Source organism: Suricata suricatta, chromosome 2, assembly GCF_006229205.1.
Source record: "Suricata suricatta isolate VVHF042 chromosome 2, meerkat_22Aug2017_6uvM2_HiC, whole genome shotgun sequence".
Taxonomy (NCBI): Eukaryota; Metazoa; Chordata; class Mammalia; order Carnivora; family Herpestidae; genus Suricata; species Suricata suricatta.
Genome location: NC_043701.1, coordinates 59470292 through 59485475, shown reverse-complemented (window position 1 = coordinate 59485475; position 15184 = coordinate 59470292). Strand labels below are relative to the sequence as shown.

Below are 15184 nucleotides of genomic sequence, written 5' to 3'. Positions count from 1 at the left end.
GAGATGGGCCTCTGTGCGTCGACGTCAGCGTGTTGACGTCACGGGCCCGGTACCCGAGGAGGCCCGGGGGCGGCTGGCTGCGGGCGGTGGGCTGCGCGTTGCCTGCGGGGCTGGGTCCCCGGTCCCCGCCCCGCCAAGCCCCGCCCCTCCGCCTGCTAGGGCTTCCGTGGGCTCAACCACGGAACCGCTGTCCCCGGGCCAGCCTGGGGCCGCCGGCCCGAAACCACCCGATGAGGTAGGCTGGGTTTCTCGTCACCCTACTTGACAGACTGGAAAACTGAGTCAGCCGGGATCAGATGACTTGCCCGGGGCTCACGGGAGACCCGTGGACGGAGGCCGGATCCCGGGCGTCCGGGTGTTTGCTGAGAGCTGACGCGGTCCTCCGGGGAGGAGGAGGTGGGGCTAGGCTGGCTGTGTTTATAAAGGATGCAAAAGTCAAGTTGCAGAATGCCGAGCCCCACCTCGTTCCACCGCTTGGGCTGGGATTCGGGGGATGGAATACAGGTAGTGAAGACTCCATTCCTCCACCCTGCGGACCCCCGAGGAGCCCTCGGTGGGGTCCTGCCCGGTGCTGGCGCCATGGGCCCTCCAGAGTTACCAAGTATGGTGATTGGGGGTGATGCGTGGGTTATGCAGACAAGGTCGATCATTGGCTTCTTTTATTCATTAAAAAAAAAAAAAAGCTGTGTTTAAAGCAGAACAAAACTGAAAAAGCGTAAGTCATGAGTGCTCTAGCCATAGTTTCATTTCACTGCTTTGCCCACTCATGGTATCTGGCCATATTTTGAAAATCTCAGTAGCATGCTTATTTTTGTTGAGGATTTTCTAGAAAGATTTCTTTTTCTCTTTTCATTCAAATAGGAGTTGACATTGTGGGACTTTCCTTTACCATTTCATTACTGCACGAGTTATTCACCATGTCATTTGTCTTCTGTTTCACAGACGGAATCACTGAATTCACCACTTGACTCAGTAATAGTTGGGATAAGTGTAGCAAGGTAACAAAATAACAGGTCTCATCTCTCAAGTATACTGGAATTAGTTTGGCATGTTTGCCTCAGAATCATTTTTGAGAAGGGTTCTGGAAGGTAATTCCCATCTGTCTACCATCTACCCATCTGCCCTCTTTCTAAAAGCAGGATCTCAAAAATAAAACTTATAGTACCTTTGCTTTATTTATGGATTCATGCTCATAAAGAGAAGAAGTGTATTGTGCAATATATGCATACGTGTATAGTATGTTGTATTTTCATATAAGTTCATTCTCTAATTCTTGCTGTCTAAAGCGTTGAGCTTTTAAGATTGCATCATTGCATAAAACTGCACTAAAGAAATGACATTAAAGTAATTTGGGGGGACCTTTCCTTAATGTTCACAAAAGGATGGCAATTTTAACCATTTGACTTTCTTCTTTGAACAAGTTCATCAGATGAATACATCTGATCCTACATCACCTATTGCCCCATTTTGGTTTAAGGGGTTGGGGATTGAGTGCTGCAGAATTTAGATCAGGATCCTGTCCTCACAGGCCCTCTATTTTGGTGGAGATACGATGAACATGTACACAAAAATGACAATTCTAGATAATGATAAATGCTAGAAAAAATATTGCAAGGGAAGGGGGATAGAGTGTGACTGGGATGTGGGAGGTAGGGGGAAATTTACATACGGTGGACAGGGAAGACTTCCTTGTGGAAGTGAGTTTGGTGAAATCTGAATGTCTGGAATGAGGCAGCGTGGGAAGATCTGGTGGAACTTTCCAGGCACACATAACAATGCAAAGGAGCTAAAGGAAAAATGGGCTTAGCATGTTACAGGGGTAGAAGAGGAGCCATGTGGAGTGGAGTAAACCTAGGAGACAGTGAGGTGGGGTCGAGGAAGATGGCCCTCGAGATGGGCATGAGCAAGATCATCTGAATCCTGAGTAAGAATTGTAGACAAGCAAAGGAAAAGGGGCTTGTGTATTGCCAGATCCCTCCATTTAGAGACACTCAGCGACAGTAGCCAGCTCTCTCCTTTATATTGGTTATGAAATCATTGCAGTAATTCATTACGTATTTTTTTTCACCAGTAGTCCTCAGCCTTACTGAAAATATGTCTTCTTCCCTCAAGCCCTGTGTCCCATGCTGTTTTGTTCCTGGTCGTCATTTTTATGTGCAGGACTCTAAGTCTTTGCTGCTTGTCATCAGCTCCCTGCTTTCATCCTTCCTTCCTATGAGTCCTCCTGTATTTACGTGCTCGCCCTTTGGGGCGAGGACTGGCAATCCCTGCCATCCTCCAAGCCGAGTTTTAGGAAATGGTGTTGTCAAGTGGATTACCATTTTCCATCAGGACTTTTATCACTAACCAGAGGCTTAAAGTCTACCTTTACTTAGTACCTACAATGTGCCAGGCACATTACATACATTCTAACCCTTCCAGCATGTTGCAGAGGCAAATATGTTGCCGAGGTAAATATTATCTCTTCTTGATCAGAGAGGAAGCGTGCACTGAAGGCCGTCTGGCTAGTACTGAGGGTGTGTAGATTTGAGCACTCTGGTTAGCCTGTCCCTAAAGCCTAATCCACGCTACTCCACCTCACTGCTTCCCTGAATATGAAGCAGCAGCTATAAATCTCCATTATTTGAAATTGAATTTTTTGAAATGGCATTTCAGAGGTCATGATTCAACCCTCTCAGTGTAAAGGTGGAGCTGTGGAGGGCCATAGATGTTCAGTGATTTTCCAGGCTCAACTGGCACCAAATTCTTACTGTCCTGATTCTCGGCCTAATTATTTTTCTGTTATACTGCATAAGAGTTTTGTCCCATTGAGTTTCTGCATATATAAAAATACAATATTTCAGCATGATGGCTTTATTGTCCAAAACTTGTATAAGGTAGTAATGCTTCTTGGGCTAAAATAGTACATTATTTTCCTTCCCTTTTCTCAGAAGTGAGCATGTGCAAACTTGCTGGGTGAATCTTTGGCTTTAGTTAGTAGAAAGACAGTGGTTTCAAAAAGACTTTAAATTTAAGATTTAATTTCACCCATCTTTGAAATGGACCTTAGAACTGGTTTGCCAGCTTTAATGTTGTATTTACAAGTATGGGAGCCTTACCTAAAGTGACTGGCTGATAGTTTCCGTTAGCAAGTGGAGTTTCTTTCTAAAATAGAGGAAGCCCTTGGGTTAGCTCAGGGCTATAACTTCTCTTTCTTGGTAATTATCAGATGTAAAAATAAGGAAAAATCAATTCATGAATTATATGTTTCAAGAATGTTCCTACAGTTTAAAAATACCCATTTATTTCCAGGTTTTGCTTATTAGTTATGATTGGGATATGGTAGGTGAATAATAGTAAACTCACAAATAGTGCAGTTCACTTTCTCGTGGCTTTTTGACTAACTGCATAGAGATTGTCTTTCATTAGTCAAATTAGAATTATGTTAATGGAATTGCCTTCTTACATGTGGCAACTGCTTAAATTTAGACAAAAGAGTGCTTTTGCTCTTTAAGCCATTCGCTGGGTATTTTGACTGAGTATCTGTGTCCTTCAAGATTGTTGGGGCCACTGATGTTCTGGCGATCTGGGCTGTCATAATTTGGTCTCAAACTGTAGTGCCATCCTTCCACCATGAGCCTAGTGCCTCAAACTGGACTCCTGGCCTTTTCAACTTCGGTGTCTTTGCTTGCGTTCTGCCTAGAATTCCTTCTAGATGGACAGATCCAGTCCAAATTATGCCCGTCCCTCTATATCCATCTGTGATGCTTATTTAAGGAGATATTTCCTGTGTCTGTACTGGAAGCCTACTCTCTCCCAGCCCTTCTGGGAGTCTTTTCTCTGTGATGCAGTTTACCAACCCTGGTATCTTTGGTAATGCATTCTTTTACACATGGGTGTTCAAATATATGTTTCCTTGAGCTTAAAAGCCATTTAACAATTCGTGTTACACACACAAAGTTTTTTGTAGATTGTAGAGCCCTTTGGTTTCATGTACACTTTAATGATTTCATCTTTATGAGAAGCACCATTCTGCTTTTCTTGGCTTCGCTTCAACATAACCTCTTTCCTGTTTCAGTTAAGGGTCTGTCTTACCAAGGGATCCCATGGGAGGAACTCGGATCTGTCGGTTGTGAATATTGAAGGCACATTATCCCAAATAAAAATTGTTCTCTGTGTTTGTGGTATTAGAAAACTATAAAAGCAATTCCACTTTTTAATATTAAGGTGAGAAAGGGCCCAGAGAGGCTAGCCTGTGGTGCTGGACCGAGAAGCCTGGTTTGCACTCCTGGTTCGCACCAGACATGTATCCGGGTTCTGGTGTCCTACACCGGAGATCCTGGTGGCCACTTACGAGCCTATCAGCAATGCTTTGGAGCAGAGTTTTTGAGTGACTTCAGTAAATAGCATTCAAAATACATTGGAAAAGGAGATGACCAAATTGATTACTGTGGGGCATTTTGATTAATTGTTTTGTCAATTATAGTAATGAAAAGATGGAATATTCTTGGCTCATTCAGTATAGCATATTGAAACTCCAGATGTATGTAGACTTGCTTCATTTTGGTTAACAAATACCCAGACCCCATATGTTTTATATGATGCTATTTGCTTGCACAAACAATTCTAATGCCTAACACATGGCCAGACATTTCCCTAGGTGCGGAGGATATAGACGTTTTCTGGGAGCTTTTGGCATAGTACTGACAAAAAGACAGGTAAGCAATATGTGAAATGTATATGAAAGATTAGAGGTGCCATTAAAGTTATGTGGTATGTAAGTTATCCAGTTGGATTTAGAAGATTTCTTTGAGGAAGTGGTACTTAAGCTTCCTTGAACAATGAATAAGCTTATTAATGCTGTTGTTTAAGTGCTTGGACATAAAGGCTCTTCAGGAAGAGGGTGCATGAGGCCAAAGGCATGGATGGTGAAACCCCTTCCTATACAGGGAACTAAAAATAGGTCCGTACGGTGAGAGAGAAATGGAGTTTTGAATAGAGGGATGAAACGGTTCATTCAAGTTTGCATTTTTAAAAAACTAGCATGGTACCAGCATGGAGGATGTTTTGGAGATGAGTGAGTCTGAATTATTGGAGTAATGTGAATGAGTGATGCTTGGGAAAACCATGGAAAAGTCCAGTAAGAGATAGGGGAATGACATGGTCATCTATAAGTTTGGAAAACGGAGCTCACAGAAGAATCATGTTTAACACATTGTCTTTATTATAAAGCTGTACACAAGATCGTATGGGTTACTATTGGTTCCTTTTTCCTACCTTAGACACTTTTGAAGTATTTACAGGTAGTGTATGTTATGCATCAGTGTCTATATTTTTAAGTCTTTCTTATAATTTTCTTTTTGACCTGGTCATTGCCCATCTCTTGTTAAATTGAGAGCAAATAACAGAGCTGGTTTCAAACCTTTTTTTTGGAGACCCTTGTGAGCTTATAGAGATCCTACTACTTTTGTGATACCCACTGCCTCTGTAACATGCTCTGAACCCATTCTCATTATGAGGCCATGATTCTGTTTTCTGGGTATAATAGCCTGTAGTTGCATTGAGTCTTATAAATTAGTGGTGTGTGGTGTGTGTATGTGTGTGTGTGAGAGAGTGAGAGAGAGAGAGAGTGTGATTTTGTTTTCTGAAACACAAGTGAGGCTGACTTGATGATATCTTGAATTTCCTATGTGACCACCTAAGAAACCTGATAAAAAAAGAAAAGGTTACTGTTTTTTTTAAAAATCCAGGCATCAATATTTTGCCATTGACTTTTCTTATGTATCATGTGCACCCAGCAGACCTTCATCCATGACAGAGACTAGTAATTATTTTAGGAACTGTGTGCCATCGTTGTATGTCAAAGTATAGGAGGAAGAGCGCAAATGTCCCATCAACTCATGGATGGATAAAGATGTGGTATATACAATGGAATATTACTCACAATTAAAAAGAATTAAATCTTGCCATTTGCAATGATGTGGATGGAGCTAGAGAGTATTATGCTAAGCAAAATAAGTCCGTCAGAGAAAGACAAAGGCCATATGATTTCACTCATATGTGGAATTTAAGAAACAAAACAGATGAACATATGGGAAAGAAGAAAAAGGGAAGGAAGCAAACCAGAAGAGACTTTTAACTATGGAGGACAAACAGGGTTGATGGAGGGATGTGGGTTGGGGATAGACTAAATGGATGATGGGTACTAAGAAGGGCACTTATGATGAGCACTGGGTGGTGTATGTAAGTGATGAATCACTGAATTCCACTCCTGAAACCAATATTGTACTATACATTTATTAACTAGAAGCTAAATAAACATTTTAAACAAAAAATGAAGAAGGAAACTTAGTAATGCTAGTTAACACAAATAAGGAAACTGAAATTTGAAGAAATTAAGTGACTTGTCCAAAGCCATACCACTAGCAAGGACTTCCTGTTAAGAAATAAGGGGACACCTGGGTGGCTGAGTCAGTTAAGTGTCCAACTCTTGATTTTAACTCAGATCATACTCTCAGAGTTTATGAGATCAACTCCCACCTCAGGCTCTGTACTAACAGCTTACCTGCTCATATACACACATTCTCTCTCTCTCTCTCTCAAAAATAAATAAACTTTAAAAAGTAATAAATAAGGCTGGAACGAAACATGTTCATTCTCATAATCAAGACTTTCTCAGCAAAAAATAAATTTTCTGGACAAAATATTAATGTCTGATTATAAAAACAAACAAAAAAATATAGGAGATAACATGTAACTTCTCCCTGTTAGGCAAAAATGTGAATGGCACTTCCTCTTACTTGCTCTGATTTGGGAATTTAGAAATTGACCTCAGATAACTCCAGGGGCAGACAATGTTATACCTTCCCTGGCATTACTCTTAGTGTGCCACTTCTCCCAGCAATGGAGCCAGTGCAGGAGCAGCGAGTAGAGGATGGCTCTATCTCCTAGAGGCACACTTGTAGGACCCTTATCTCTCCTCTTCCATGGAAGGAGTCTTGTGCTGTGGAATGAAGAGAAACCCAGTTCGCCCCTGAATAGCCACCTTAGCTTTGCTGTCTTGTCATCAGCTGGCTACTTAGAATGTAGCTTCCATCTTCCCTGTAGAGAGAAGATAAGTTTGGGGAGGTCTACGGAGAATGTATGATGAACACATTCTTAATGCTAGCATTGAGATGAAGAAGTGTACTTGCTAAAAGAAGTAAATGCTTGGAGCCACTTTGGTATGATTCCTGGGAGATCAGTGAGCTCACTGCCTTGGGATGTTACAGATTTTCACATCTAGAGCAATAGGACCATAGTTCCGTCCTGAGAACTGAAAGCTTCTATTTTAACATTGCTTGTGGTAAGTACTGAAGAAATGGCATTACGTGGTGCAGAGATGTCTTCATATGCACTGGAAAGTATTTCAGGTTTCTTAATTGAGGGACTTTGTTGGTTTATAACTTCCTCAGGTGCTCCCTGGGTGTAATCTGAAACTGGCCCCTATGTGTGTAAGGCAGGGAGAGAGTGAAGGAAGAAGAAAGAGGCAAACCACTTCACATTGGTAGTGGCAGTTTTAAGGAACAAAGGAACTTACTTACAAGGCTGTCTTGAGCAGCTGCAAGACAGTAGCTTTTCTCACTCGCCTGCCAGAATCTTTAAAGTTTATGGAGAGGCCCTGAGTGAGTTCAGTCGAATCACATACCCAGTCCAGAGAGCCTCAGCACCGAATTTCTGTTTCAAGGCTATATCTTTGGAGCAGCTTCTGGGTGGCCTCTGGGCGTGGGGAAGGCAAGCAGAATACACATTCCAAGAAGAGGAAAGGGAGCGGGGAGCCTTCAGTTCATCAGGTCCAGCTCACAGATTGACTGGTGGTCATGTATTGATGATCTCCAACAGACGTCATCTGTATAGATAGTAATGTGACTGTTGGCTTCATCGTTGCTAAAGCTGGCAGCACATTGCTAAGAGGAGGCTTGAAATATTCATGCGAGTGTGAAAACTAAGGAGCAGTATGGCTCTCTGAATTACCATATGCTGATGGTTGATCGTACAGAGGAAGTCAAAATCGGGAAGAATAGCGGTAACTCCATAATAACCATCAGGTACTTTATAACTGATCTTCTGTGACTTTTAAGGAAAGCTAAATGTTCCGGAAAATTGTGGGTAGTCAGCCACCAAAAAAAGCAGTCTTACACCTGTGGAAATGACTCTGGTTGACTCATGAAGGAAAATGGGATTATGCAGAGCTTCTGTGACCCAGAAGATTAAAATAAAGCTGTTTGTAGGGGAGCTGTGTAGGAAATACTTGAGTACAGAAGCTAGAACTAAAGCAGAGAAAGGGAAAAGAGCTGTAATATCTGAGCACCAGAAGAGATCTACTGGGAGGAGAATCAGAATTTGGAGAGAGACTGTAGAAGGAAGCTATAGAGACCACGTTGTTCCACTAATTCCAGGCCCTGATAGCAGCTTCTGAAAAAGATGAGAGACAAGTGAAAGAATATTCTTGTTCGCTAGAGCCGACTTGCGAGATTTTTTTTTTCTTTTGAACAGTGGTAAGACATAGCTGTAACATGCCAGCCATCTGACTCAGCCAGGGCTCGTGACATAACTGGGTACCAAGTTGTCAGTCCCTGCAGGGGTAGTGAGTTAACAACACGAACTACCGAAGGAGACTGGCTACTCCATGGCATGCTGCCATTTTGCCAGCCTGTGACCTATGGAAGAACAAATATACATTGTCAAATGTCCTTCCTCTCTCCAGCTGGCTCATCTTTCCCTGGACCCCACAACACCAAGGGGCATGGTTATTGTCAAGGGTACATTGATTTCCTTTCTTTGTTTCTTCAGCTATTCCTTCTATTATTTGTCTCCTCAACTAGATGGAGATATTGCTAAGAGCATGGGAACTCTGGCATTGCTCTTTGAATCCTTTTAAATGTCCTTGGTCTTTTATATTTTGTAGGTGGTCAGTGCTGATTTTTATTTAACAACACGGGAACTTTTAATGGACTTAAAGAAGGCCCCCCTTCATTATTTTCTATTCTACAGATAAAGGCACTTTGTTTTTTCCCCATTTTTTATGGAAAAAAGGGAGAACATTCAAATTTCTGTTCTATTGCATGGTTTTAACTTCCATCTATATACTATCGACTCTCAGATTTCTATCTCTAGCTCAGACCTCTCCTCTGAACTCCTGACTTATGTACTTTACTATTTACTTTAATAATAATTACTGTCCACTTGGATATTAAGATGCAACTCATACTTTATGTGTCCAAGCTAAACTGATGTTCTTCCTCAAAGCTGCCCTTCCACTGTCCTCTCCATCCTTCCATTTTCCCAGGCTATAATTCTGAAAGTTCTCCTTTAGTCCTTCCTTTGTGCCACCCCCATACCCAGTGCATTAACAAATGCTTTTGGCTCTGTACTTAGAACCAATCAATTCTTACCACCCTCACTGCTACTACTGTAGTCTCCCGAGTCAATGTGTCACCTCTCTCCTGAATTGTTGCCATATCCACTAATGGGTCTTCCTGCTTCTGTGGTTCTCTCTGCTAGAGAGCCTCTTAAAGCTTCATTTGCTGAAAACCTTCCAGTGCCTTCCTGTCTCATCAAAGTCCTTACAGTGGCCCCTTCTTCTCTTACCCTCTCATGTTGCTCTCCAGCCCTGTTACTTAGCTCCGGCAAAGCTGAAAGCTAATGACCTGTCTGGACTTCGACGTAGCCAACTTCACCCCAGCTCGGGATGTTACCCTTATTCTTCCCTCTACCTGCCTGGCTTTGTCCTGGACTTTGCTCAGCCTACTCGGGAAGGTCGTGCTGACCACCCTCAGTTTAAAGTTACAGTGCTTTTTTGTTTACTTCTGTCCCATTAGCTTAGAAAATGAGCTCTGTGAGGGTAGGAAGTGTTTTAAATTTTGTTCAATTTTGCATCCCCAGTGCTCAGAGGAAGACCTGACACGGTTTTGGTGCTCAAAATGTTTTTGTGGAGTAAATAAAGTAGATGTGGTATATTCCTGGAAGATTTTGAATTTTCAGAAATTATCAAGGACTATTTTAAAATTTTGTAGTGCACATCCAGATTCAGTTTCTCAGTATATGTTTTGGCTTCTCTCATAAATTATGAAAACATCAGGGTGCATTTATCTAGCCATCTTTAAATCTTAATACTTTTTTCTTTCTTTCGAGAGAATTCCAAGAATCCCATGTGGGGTCTGATCCCACGAACCATGAGATCATAACCCAAGTCGAAATCACTTAGGAAATTAAGTTTCTCTAGGGGCGCTCAGTCAGTTAACCATCCAAGTCTTGATTTCAGCTCAGGTCATGATCTCATGGTTTGTGAGATTGAGCCCTGTATTGGGCTCTGTGCTGACAGCATGGAGCCTGTTTGGGATTCTCTTTTTCTCTCTCTCTCTCTCCTCTGTCTCTCAAATAAATAAATAAGCAAACATTTAAAAAAAGAAATTAAGTTTATCTAAAAAGAGGTGTGGGCTAGGGAGATAAATTAGTGTTGTTAGAGGACTGACTTAAAAACACCATAATATGTTTATTTTCTGCTTTAATTTTTCCAAGCCATTGATATTAATTTCTAAATAAATCTGAGTCTTGAAACATACTGTTGAAACGTTAAATCCTGTTGATGTACAAACAGTTACTTTGGTCTTCTGGAATTAGCAGGAATCATTCCTGACTCTCGTTCAGAAATCATTGAACGAGACTTACAAGACTATAAGAACTGACAGGGTTTTAACAGAGAGAGCATTGGATGTGTGTGTTTGGGGCGAGGTCAGAGAAACGGGGCAGAAAGGGTAGCATCGAACAGTCAGCAGATTTATCAGGATGGAATAAAAGCTTTCATTACATCCCAAGTGAGTAAACAACAGTAGAAAATATGAGACCTAGAAAATATTTGGCATAAAGCCATGAGAATTCTCTAGAGGGATATTACTATGGGGTTGGACATTCTAAATTATTTTTTTTAATTTTTTTAATGTTTTATTTATTTTTGATACAGAGAGAGACAGAGCATGAGGGGGGGAGGGGCAGAGTGAGAAGGAGACACAGAATCTGAAGCAGGCTCCAGGCTCTGAGCTAGCTGTCAGCACAGAGCCTGACGCGGGGCTCGAACCCACGAACGTGAGATCTGACCTGAGCCCAAGCCGGAGGCTTAACCGACTGAGCCACCCAGGTGCCCCGGACATTCTAAATTCTTAAAGAGAAGTAAGAGAAAGAAGACAGAAGGAAGTGGTGTCGAAATGTGGGTACCAGTGTAGTATAAGGAATCAAGTGCATGGGGGTGCCTGGGTGACCCAGTTGGTTGAGTGTCCAACTCTTCATCTCTGCTCAGGTCATGATCTCACAATTCGTGAGATCAAGCCCCAAGTCAGGCTGTGCTGACAGTGCAGAGCCTGCTTGGGATTCTCTCTCATCCTCTCTGCCCCTTCCCTGCTCCTTTGCTCTCCTCTCTCTCTCACAAATACATAAACATTAAAAAAAAAAAATCAACCACATGAATAAAACAGCACATGGTATGACTGAGCCTTAGTGGGTAATGCCTTGTAAAATTCTTTCCTGAGGTGTCTGGCAACAGTTTGGGTACAAATCTATGAAACCAAAGGAAGGACAGATTTGGCTTATAAAAGCTTACAGAAAAATGATGTCCTATGCACATTTTCACTAAAGACGTAAGCAAACTTTAACTCTGAACTGTCGTTTTGTATACCCTCCACTGTTTCATTTAGGCCTCATGACAACAACAAAAAGGCCATTATTAGATATTTGACATGGGCTGAGAGTTCAGACAGAATGACTCCATCTAAAGTCACAAGCACTTTAGAAGTCAGCCAGTTTTCATCTGTGTGGGGATAATTTGATGTTATTATAAGACAGACAAAATGATTTGGAGGCCTTGAGCACTTAAAGACGTTATCCTTGGGGGCACCTGGGTGGCTCAATCAGTTGAGTGTTCGGTTTCAGCTCAGGTCATGATCTCACAGTTCGTGGGTTTGAACCCCGCATCGGGCTCTGTGCTGACGACAGCTAGCTTAGAGCCTGGAGCCTGCTTCCGATTCTGTGTCTCCCTCTCTCTCTTACCCTCTCCTGCTCGTGCTGTCTCTCAAAACTACGTAAAAAACATTAAAAAAAATTTTTAAAGAAGTTTCCACAGTGACAGCGTCTCAAACTGTCATGTACAGAAGAATTATTATGCAAATGTGTACAAAGTCGAATTGCATTCTGTGTCATAGAAATTCCGGTTTAAGCCGTTTTCTGGGTCCCCTGCTCATAAAAGGTAGCTCCCACTGTAGGAAAGTCAATTTAGAGATTTTTTACAATGAAAATTTGCCTTTGCTCTCTTTAATATCTTTATACGCTACATATGCATATGCATATTATATATATATATCATATTTAAATATATTCTATATATGGTTATAGATACTGGATGGGTGGATAGGTAAGAAGAGCAACTCTATTACAAACCATCTCTCTGTCCTTATGTTTTTTTTAATTGTTCGTGAGTTAAGCTGTGTACTCCATGACACTTAACAACTCAGTACTTGGGCATGCATTGTCTAAGAATAGGGCATTCTCCTACACAACTAGAATACTAAACTGCAATCAGTTCCCCAGTTGTCTGCTGTAACTTCTCTTTCTTTCTTTTTTTAATTCAATTTCAGTCTAGGCTCGTGCATTGCATTTGATGGTTGTGTCTCTTTGTGCTTCTTTTAAGCTTAAAGAGTATCCACAACACTTTTCCTTTTCTCTGTTCTTATTTTGTAGCCACATTGACTTCTTTGGACAGTCCACAGTACCTGTCTTGGAGAACGTCCCAAATGCTATGTCTGTCTGGGTGTTTCTTTATGACTGAAATCAGGTTAAACATTTTTGGTCAGGGTGTATCCTGATGGATACTTGGTGTTATGTACTTCCTCCTATGTCACATCAGAGGGTTCATAATGTCTGTTTATTCCAGTATTGGTAATGTTGCCTCATTACTTGCTACAGATGGTGGCTGCCAGATCTCTTTACTATAAAGGTGTATTATCCCCAATGGGATTATTAAATAATCTAAGGGATAATAGGTTGAGACCATGAAGATCCTGTTTCTCAACAGCTTTGTAGTAATTTTTAGCATCCATTGAGGATTCATTCATGACTCTGTTATTGCAACTGGAGGTTACAGATTATTGATTTTTCTAATTTTACTATCTTTTCTTCCTTTTTAAATTTTAAAAAAAATGTTTATTAGAGAGAGAGAGAGAGAGAGAGCGAGAGAGACAGACAGACAGCAAGCAGGGAGGGGCAGAGGTAGAGGGAGACATAGAATCTGAAGCATGCTCCAGGATCTGAGCTGTCAGCACAGAGCCCGACATGAGGCTCGAACTCATGGACTGTGAGATCATGACCTGAGCTGAAGTTGGATACTTGACTGAGCCACACACGCACACCTTTTCTTACTTTTTTTTTTTAATCTGACATTTTTCTGTGAGTTTAATAATGTTGTTACTTGTTTTCATGTTCTAGTTGTCCCACATTGGCCAGTGGGAATCTCTTAAGTCAGCCAATATAGTTTTTTTTTTTAATGATTTTGTGTGTGTGTGTGTGTCTTCTCTAAGAAACTTTTGCCCACAAAAAGATTGTGAAAATATTCTACTGCACATTCTTATTTTTTGCAAGGTGTGACTTAGGGTTCGAGGTTCATTTTTGTTTTTTTGTCTTTTGTTTTTTGTTTTTTTTCAGTTTTAATGTCTGGTTGTCCCAGCATCCTTTGTTGAAAACAGACTTTCCACCGTTGGATTGCTCAGACAGCTTTGTCAAAAGTCAAGTGATCAAATAAGTGCAGGTCTATTTCTAGGCTTTCCATTATGTTCCATTGATCTGTTTGTTGATCTTTATGTTAGTACTATAGTGTTTTCATTCCTGAAGCTTTATAGATGATCTTTAAGTTAGATAGTATGAGTCTTGCAATTTTGTTCTTCTTCCTCAAGATTGCTTTTGATATTCTCGTTTCTTTGCATTTCTATATACATTATAGAATCAGCTTGTCAATTTCTACAAAAATAAAACCTTGATGGAGTTATTATCGGAATTGAGTTGAATCTGTAGATCAGTTTGGGAGGAATTGAAATATTGCCACTGAGTTCTTCCAATCCATAAAGATCACATATCTCTCCATTTATTTTCATCTTTATTTCTCTATGCAATGTGTTATAGTTTTCAGTGTTGGGATCTTGCCTATATTTTGTTAAGTTTATTCCTTAAATTTATTGCATATATTTGTTAAATATATTTTAATGCTTTTAGTGCAAGTTTACGTTTTCTTCTTCATCTCTTCCTTTCTTTCTCCCTTTTTTCTCTCCCTCCCTCCCTTCCTTCTTTCTTTTCATCTTTCTCTCTTTAGTTTCTCCCCACTCTCACTATCCAGAATGAAGGGACTGGTGAATAGGTGAATCACAAGATTGTAAGCAAGCTGTTGCTTTAAAAAAAAAATGAAGAACAAAAATAATCTTGACGCAGCATCGTAAATGGCATCATGGAGGTCTGTGCTATTCTCTGCTCAGGGAAGAAAGGTGTGGAAGAGTGGGAGGAAGCGAAGCCTCCCTGAGAAAATGGCCTTTGAGTTCAGGCTTGTGGATGAGTGATCCAGAGATGTAAGGAGAGGAGCAGTCCTGGGAGAGGGAAAAGTACAAGTAGAGATGCCTGAGGTCGGGGTTCCTTTAGGGAAGTGCTCGTGATTTTCAGCATGAAGTAGTTCTGGAGAGGGAGGCAGAAGTAGGCCACGTGTTAGGTTAGGCAAGGTTAAGGAGTTTGAAGTCTACCTGAAGGTCCTAGGAAACTATTTAATAAATGATCTCATGAGGTTAATTTGCTTCTCTAAAAAACTTACAGGTGTTGGATGAGAATTCTTTCTTATTAAAAAGAAATTTCTTTTTTGTGTGTGCCTAGTCTTTTTTTTTGCCCATTTTTCTGCTTGCATTGTAAGGTCTTCATTATGTCTTTAATCACTTACAAGTTTTACTTCTAATGTGTTTTAAAGTAAGAAAGCTTTTGATTTTTATGGGTTCAGATCTGTTTCTCTTGTTCTTACAGATTCCTCATCCTAAAATCATGTTATTCTCCTGCAGTTTCTTCTACTACATAACCTTTGTAGATGGCTTTGTTTGATTAATTTTTATTTATTTTTTTCTAAATGTTTGTTTATTTTATTTATTTATTT

The 15184-nt window shown here is 40.8% G+C and overlaps 1 protein-coding gene across 2 annotated transcripts in view; it reads left to right on the top strand.

Moving 5' to 3' along the window:
* Window positions 1-24: 24 nt before the first annotated feature.
* The window catches only part of STARD3NL (STARD3 N-terminal like), a 45522-nt gene continuing 30362 nt past the window's right edge, over window positions 25-15184 (top strand). Inside the window, exon 1 of one of the 2 annotated variants that reach the window (XM_029926837.1) lies at window positions 25-235. The gene's annotated coding sequence lies outside the window, so the exon portion shown is untranslated. Of the gene's footprint in view, window positions 236-487; window positions 505-15184 lie in introns of those variants that run through there. The other variant, XM_029926866.1, reaches the window with a different exon arrangement.